The following is an 8,079-nucleotide window of genomic DNA, read 5'->3' on the forward strand; positions in this document are numbered from 1 at the left end:
AGGACTTTATGAACTGGTGTTAGGTTAATGGGTTAATGTTGGACTTGTGGGCTTGGGCAGCATTGGGTTGGGATGTTTTCATGATGCACATTTTCTTTACATAAAACTCTCTCTTATACATGAGTTGCTGTGGATTTGTTTCTCCAAAGTACCCAGACTAATACAGCTGCCCTCACAATAGTAGATGTATTTGAGCCTGCAGTTGTAACAACTCTGTTAATCACCTTGTTAATCATCTTCACTAACCCTGTACTCCACCAAGCAGGATGTCCTTCTCCATGAACTAGTCCCTCCCAATAGCATGTCCGAAGTACATGACATGAGGTCCTAAAGCCCTTTTGACAGTCTATACAAACACTCTCCTCTTTATAAGACCAGGAGGTCAAACAGTAGAATAGCAAGGTCCTTCTCTCCATGAAAAAAAAAAAAGAGAGAGAGATCTATCTTTACGCAGGTGACTATCAATACAAACCTACTGCCCAATCTAAGATTGAGAGGAAGATTCCGTCATCACCTAAGTGTCCTGAGGGAGATGAAGCAGAGCTTGCTCCACACAAGTACTTCTTCAGTCAGGAGAAGGACAGACAACATTTCCACAGTCTGGGAGCAAGGGTCTTGAATCATAAGAAAAGGAGAGCACGACCTTAAACAGGGAGGGAAGGTGGTTTTGTCATGATTTACACAGGCGATCGGGGCAAAAAAAACTAAAAGTGATCTTTTGGGGGTTCACAAATTAAAAAGGCAACCAAAAACAAACTGAAAAAAATGAAACTGGTTAAGAAAAAAATGGGAGAAATTAAAACACCTAATAGGAGAGACAGGAGATAGAAAGTAACATAGGAGCTGGAAAAGTCTAATTGTTCTTTCAGAGCATGTATGTGGGAGGCTCTCCAAGCACACAGAGAAAAGGACCAGGATAAATACAATGCACGTGGACTGATAAGACAGTCACACAACACAGGTCCAGCCCACGAAGAGCTGGCGTTTCTAACCTGAAATTCTAAGCAAGCCATATAATTGGAAAAGAAAATTCCTGAGCTAAAAAAAGGAAAATATTCATTCCAAAAACTGTAAGAATTCACTGTTTCTGAAAGAAACTTCTGGAAAGAAATCTATGCCTAGACTTAGTCTAAAGGACTACCTTAGTTTAAAGAACTACAAAACAGATAGACAGACAATATCAGGACAGAAAAATAGTTTACCTACAAATAATCAAAAAGAGATCAACTTCATTTGCTCTTCCACAACAAGGATCAGCAGAAGATAGGAGGGGGGGGGCATGTCGACAATGCGCATTTCTGACTCTTCTGAATCTTTTCTATCTGAGCAGCTGTGGGCAGAGGGATGCACACAGGAAGTAGTAAATCAGTGTGGTCATCAATGAAAGAAAAATTGTACAACTTAAATACACGTCTTCCACATCTCTCTAACCTCTTTATCACACCTTTTTAAGACTCAGCTTTCAAACCTGTTCACTAATTGGATATTTCTCATTCCATCAAAGGATTCATATGACTTCTAATCGTTCTGAGATCAGTATTATGACTTTCAAAATATACATATATATACATATTTACATAAAATAAGACTTTACAGCAGCATGAATGGTAAATTATTACAACCCTTGTGGTCTGAGCTGATCCACCACACACTGGCTGATTTTGAACAGTGAGACTCGGAGAACCAACTCTAGTCAGCACATATGCTAATGATCCCAGAATATAGAAACTATGACCTTGGGCAAGGGCAGTCAACAAATAAAAAAAGTACAGAAGAGCATAAGCTAGAGACTCATGCCAGCTTGAATACAGATGATAGATCAATGCGTTTTAAAAGACACTACCAAATGTGCTGATTCCAGCTGGGTGGTAGGGGTGGTATAAATGACTGGACATTTTTATAATGGAAATGGAATTCCTGTCATTGTTTTTCTTCTTTTAGAGTCTTTGTTCTGTGATTAGATTAGATAAATGCTTCTTTCTACAAGCCTTTCATCCAGCCAACAAACAGCCCAGTACTGCTGTGGGAGTTCCCAAAGGAAGAAGGGTCACACTTGTCCTAGGAAAGTCTGGGGAGACTCCATAAAAGTTGTACTTGAACTGAATTTTAAAATTTGAATAAGGCCTGCCAAGTTGCGAGACAGAGGCACTCCGAGAAGAAGCGAGGACTCCTACAAAGACAGGGCCTGCCATGAATGGACTACCTTAATAAAACCAAGTGAAAACCCAGCAGTAGATGGGGCACAGGTTGTGTGGCATGAAACAGGTGCAAATAACCTCCAGAGGTTCCCAACTTTAGAGGAAACACTCTCCAAAGAGACATTCGGAAGTGAAGGGAACCTAATTGAGTTTGTAGTAGAATCGAAGAGGGGTTATGATGTTACTGCCATTGAGCACTCAGAGATCATAAACATCCTATAATGCAAGGGACCGTCCCACACAACCTTAGTAGAACAAACTAAAATAACCCATTGCCCTAGAGTCTAACTCACAGCAGCCCGACAGTCCTGAGGAGAAGTGCCCCTGTGCATTCCCAAGATGGTAGAGCCTCACCTTTCTCCCTGGGCGTGGAAATGCTGACCTTGCAGCTAGCAGTCCAATGCACTAGCCACCAGGGTGCCTTAGTCCTACCCAAATGCCAGTTGAGCCTCCTTGCAGAACCACTGGGAAGGGAGTGAAGGCTTAACAAAGTCTGGAGATGCAAAGCCACACTCACTCACTAAATATGGACTTCCCACGGGCAAGAGAAATTCAGGTCATGATAAAACGAAGCGTGACTAGAAAGATGAGGTTTGGGTTTGTTGTATCCTATGAAGAGTTTTGTACTTGTTAAAGATGGGCAACAGATAAAGTTCTGAGCTTCCTGTTTTCTTCTTCCCTTTGACTATCAGGAAGCTCAGAACTTTATCTGTTGCCCATCTTTAACAAGTACAAAACTCTTCATAGGATACATTTCAGTACAACAAACCCAAACCTCATCTTTCTAGTCACGCTTCGTTTTATCATGACCTGAATTTCTCTTGTTTTATATGCAGTTATGTCATCTATAAATGTATTACGCCATGTGCATATTAATGTACAACAAATACTTTTAGGATATAGTAAATTATACTTCTTAAAATAGAAAAAGCAGAAGTAAAATAGAAAAAAATAGAAATGATAGGAGCTAATCCTAGAATTAGGAGACCAGAGCGAAGATCAGAACACAGAAAGATAGGGAAGGCGGGGTAGGGCAATATATCTAGAAATAGGTTGAAATGAGGCAGGGAGGTAAAGAAGAGAAGTACAGGAAAACGTGAAAGTGAGGGAATCAGAGCAGAACAGTTTATAAATAACCTTAAAATTCACAACGGTGGCCAGTAGGAAACCATGAAGGAGTCTTGGTAGCATAGCGGTTATAAGCAGGGCTGCTTAACTGCAAGATAAGCAGTTCTAAAACGCCAGTCGCTTGGAGGGAGGAAAATAAGGATTTTCTACTCCTGTAAGGACTTAAGTCTCGGAAACTCACAGGGGCAGTTCTACCCTACATCAGCATCGACTCTACAGCAGTGATTTGGTTTTGGTTTGGAGGAAACCATGTAAGCTCAGACAAAATATTAAATAACCAATAACTTTCCTGAAAACATATTATACAATACTGATATGAATAATTTTACCTTTGAAGTTAAACTTATTAATAATAAGTATTCTTCCTATAAGATCAAGCATTTCAGACTTGAAACAGTAGTTACATTAAAGGACCACAGTTCTGCTACTGTTTCCTAATTGGAACACTTTCAGGTGTTTATTATCCACTCCCCACTCCTCACTCCTCTTCTCTCCATCTGTTTTACACCCAGCCTACCCGGTGAGCCTCCTCATGGTCTAGTGGTTTACAAGTTGGGTTGTTAACTGCAAGATTAGCAGTTCAAAACCATATGACTCCTGAGGGAGAAAGATGGAGCATTCTAGCCCCTACTCTTATACAGAGGCAGTCCAAACCTCTCCTACAGGGTTGCTGAGTCGGAATCAATTCGATAGCTGTGAGGTTGCTTTTTTATTACTTAGCCCTGGAAGACAATTGTTATTTGTTATTCAAACATAGCCTCAAACCCTCCAACACACAATCAAATTGGGCCCAGTCTTAAGCAACTTACTTATATAAACGTTGCCCCACTTGTTTGTCCTAAGGGGCTGCTTTTTTTCCCCAGAAACACATCATCATTAGGAACTGCTCACAACATACATACAATTTGTCACAAATGGATGACCAACCCGGTTGCTCCATCACACAGCCAATTCCCAGTTAGCCTTATCCTAAGTGCAAATGAGTGCTAGAGGATAGAGGTAAGCCCAAACAAAATCCCAAACTCACTGCCAACTCATAGCAACTCCCGTGCGTTTCTGAGAAGGTAACTAACTGTACACCGGAATGGAGGTGGGGAAGGAAAATAATCAGGTAACGTTCCAAACCCCAAATTATCTAGCTGAGATCTACTTCCAGTAAGTTTTCTTAATTAAATATAAATGCTTAACTCTGTAATTGACATGATCATAATTTTAATTTAATATCCTTTTTGTTTGTTGGCTATTTGACGCTTTGTAAGCAAAGAGAAAGGATTCTACTTGGGGTCTTAAGATGTATTAACACTCAGGGCCCTTTGCTTACCATCCTAAAAAGTTTAGACTTAAGTTTTTGCCTCGAAAGACAGAAACCATTGACAAATTATAAATGTAAAAAGTTACAAACAGGACTTTACAAAGTGAGTCTTTGTCAAAGATTTATCCAGATCTTCCACCAGGGAACCAGCTGAGCAGTAGAGTTCAACGCATTTCAAGAGCTGAGTATAAACATTTTAAACATGTTCTTACAGACTACTAATTTAGAATCAAAAATGGTTAATATCCCAAAGTGCTGTAAAATACATAACCTTCTAGGGTTTTAATTCCCGCCCCCCCTTTGGTCCTCTCAGTCAACATATGTATCTTAATGTATCATATGTATCTGAATCAGACAAAATTAAGTCCCATCAGAGTTCGGCCCCTGATGAATACTATATCAAACTAATATAGTTGCCTAAATAAGTTATCTTTAAGTGAGCTTGTTAGACAATGCTCCATCCATCTTGACTTTGAAAGGACACAAAATCAGCCATTCTTTTGCCTTATTTCCATTTTACTATCATTGAGAGCGAGTTTCTCAGTTAAACTGTTCCTCTTCCACCCTCGTAATTTCGGGAATCAGGAGTGGATAGGTTATTATGGAAGAGAAGAAAAATCGCTGGCTATAAACATTATTTTTCCTGACACCTAATGAATCGTAAAACCTGTCACTGCAGTTGAGGGAGATTTGAATATTGGAATCGCCAGCAAATTGATACCCTTTGTTTCAACGTTGCAAGGACTGCCCAAGAGTGTGCAAGCTTTAAATGCATGGCAACTGCCCAACACAGAGGGTGAGCCTTCTGGGTGGCGGGGAGCCCACAGGGTACGCGCTGCAGGGGGATAATCGGGTCCCAGGGCACCGTTCTCCCTCTCCTCTCGCAGCTCCCGCCCGGCGCGGCAGCCGAAACAGGGCCTGCATTTCACCGGTGGGAGCCCCTCACCCCGGCTCTTTTGTTCAGGACTGGGCTGCTTCCCGCCTGCCCCCCGCCCTTCTCCGCCAGCCTGGGGCGCATCGGGGGCCCGGCGGGAAGCGGAGGAGGGAGGCGGGAGCCCGCCCTGGCTCCGGGAGTACTCACCCCTCTCCGCTCGGCCCCTGACCCCGCCCGCAGCCCAGCTCGGAGGGGCGGGGCGATGGGACTGAGGGAGGGGGGAAGGGAGAGGGACCCATCCCTCCGTGAGGCCGCGGCCCTCGGGAGCAGAGCTATGGTGCCCCATGGGCCACGCAGACGCCAGCCAAGGAACCGAGCCAGCGCAATGGGAGGCCCACCCGCCACGGTGCCCGACCCTCCCTAAGGCGCCGCCGCCGCCGCCCGAGACGGAGTTGGGGCATGCGCACTGCACCGCCTTCGCGTCCCAGGGACCATCTCGCGCCGACTGCTGACGTCAGGGGCCACGCGCCCAGGGCCAGAGCCGAGGGGCGTGACCTCTTTGCTCAAGGGCGATGTCTGCCCCGAGGCCCCGCCCCTCGCTCCGGCGGGAGGGGCCCCGCCAACCGGACTGGGTAGTGTTCTCCGTGGAGCACAAAGACGGCCTCTTGAAAGGGGTTCGTGCGTGCGGGTGATCTCAAGGGTACATACTTCGACACACCCTCTTGCAACAGATAGTCAAGTATTTAGAGAAGAAAAGGGTGACCAAGGGGGAAAGAGTAGAGCGAAAACGTGGGCTGAGTACATAGTGTCCCTAGCATCCCTCCTAGAGGTTCATCGCACTCCGGCCGCTGTACACACGTACACAAGGCACCGCAAACACCACAACAAGCAGGCACAAGCATCACTATGTATCTCAAATTTAAGGGCAGAAGGAGAAGAGTGAAGAATTCTAGTATTGACAATAGAACCATCTGTGGTACATCTCAGAGAAAAAAAAATTTTTTTTTTCCTAGCAGTAAAATTAAATTTGGGGACTACGGTGGGGGAAAGATGTAGGAGTAACAGGGATTACCAAAGTGAAATACTGAAAATGCACCAGCAGTCATCTGAGCGAAAAATAGCATCTGCTCCTTTTAACACAAGGAATCGAGTAATGTGCAAAGAAAGAAACGAATGCCGGCAAAGGAACCTGCCTTGAAATGTACAGGGCATGGTTTGGAGCCTGTACTATGTGATAGAAGATGTAACCATTGCTGGGAGATGGGTACATAGAACTCATGTGTCTTTTGGGGGGGCAGCAGCAAAATCTTGTGAGTACAATTCTTTCAAAATGAAGCATTTGAAAAGAAATACAAGGATAATGAGAAAACAGGGTGGCGGGGGTTTGGGGTGCATATCCGACTTCTGCTGCCTTCCCTATTTCCATAAGGAAAGGTCAGGCTGCCTCCACTCTCCATCCTTTACCCTATTCTGACACCAATCCTTCCTCTTGGCACTCTACTATGCTGGGTTCAATAATTTGTTGCAATGGCCACATAAAATTCATGACCTGGGTTTATTAGAGGGGTTACCAGGATACCAGGAGTCAGGATTAGTAAACAGTGAGGATATAGTCATTGGCCTACATCAGTGCCTCACCTCTGCTAGCTGCCAAGTCTCTATGGTCCTCAGCATCTAAGACACATGGCCCCTTGGCCTTTGCCTCCACGGCCCAGGAACCCTATCCTGCTCTACCTCCTAGTAACATAGTCTCAGCATTACCCCTCTGCTCAGTCTCATGGTCTCCTTGCCTTGGCCTCTGGTCTCACCCTGGCTCCTTTACTTTTTCCCACAGTCTCCATTTTCAGCGGCTAGTTTACTCAAGATTGGGCAGCCTATAACTTCTGTGCTTTAGGGTTGTATCCTCTCCATGCTTATTCCATCTGTATGCTGAGCAAATAATCAGGGAAAGTGGGCTCTATGAAGAAGAACTTGGGATCAGAATTTGAGGAAGGTATATTAACAACCTACGATATGCAGATGACACAAAATTGCTTGTAGAAAGTGAGAAGGAATTGAAGCACTTGCTGATGAAGATCAAGGATTGTCGCTTTCAGGATGGATTGCAACTTATTGTAAAGAAACAAAAAATCTTCACAAGTGGACCCAGTAAGTAACATCATGATAAATGGAAAAATGATTGAAGCTGTCAAGGATTTCACCTTGTTTGGATCCACAATGTTCCTGGAATTAGCAGTCAAGAGATCAAATGGTCCATTGCATTGGATAAATCTGCTGCACATGTATTCTTTAAAGTATTGAAAATCAAAAATGTTAGTTTGAGGACTAAGGTGTGCCTGATCCAAGACATGACATTCTCAATGGTCTCAAATGCATGTAAAAGTTGGACATTGAATAAGGAGGGCCAAAGAAGAATCGGTGCATTTGAATGTTGGTGTCAGTGAAGAATTAAAAATACCAGGGACTCCCAAAAGAACAAATCTGTCTTGGAAGAAGTGCAGCCAGAATGTTCTTTAGAAGCAAAGATGGTTTGGTGGGGAGGTGGGTGTGGGAGACCTGGTAGGGCA

The 8,079-nt window shown here is 43.9% G+C and overlaps 1 protein-coding gene across 1 annotated transcript in view; it reads right to left on the reverse strand.

Annotated features, from left to right (window-relative positions):
- The window catches only part of ATG10 (autophagy related 10), a 376,082-nt gene extending 370,349 nt beyond the window's left edge, over nucleotides 1-5,733 (reverse strand). Inside the window, exon 1 of the mRNA XM_004703653.3 lies at nucleotides 5,720-5,733. The gene's annotated coding sequence lies outside the window, so the exon portion shown is untranslated. The remainder of the gene's footprint in view (nucleotides 1-5,719) is intronic.
- Nucleotides 5,734-8,079: the final 2,346 nt, after the last annotated feature.

Source organism: Echinops telfairi, unplaced genomic scaffold (assembly GCF_000313985.2).
Source record: "Echinops telfairi isolate 266 unplaced genomic scaffold, ASM31398v2 ScPeMD7_7469;HRSCAF=8507_1, whole genome shotgun sequence".
Classification (NCBI taxonomy): Eukaryota; Metazoa; Chordata; class Mammalia; order Afrosoricida; family Tenrecidae; genus Echinops; species Echinops telfairi.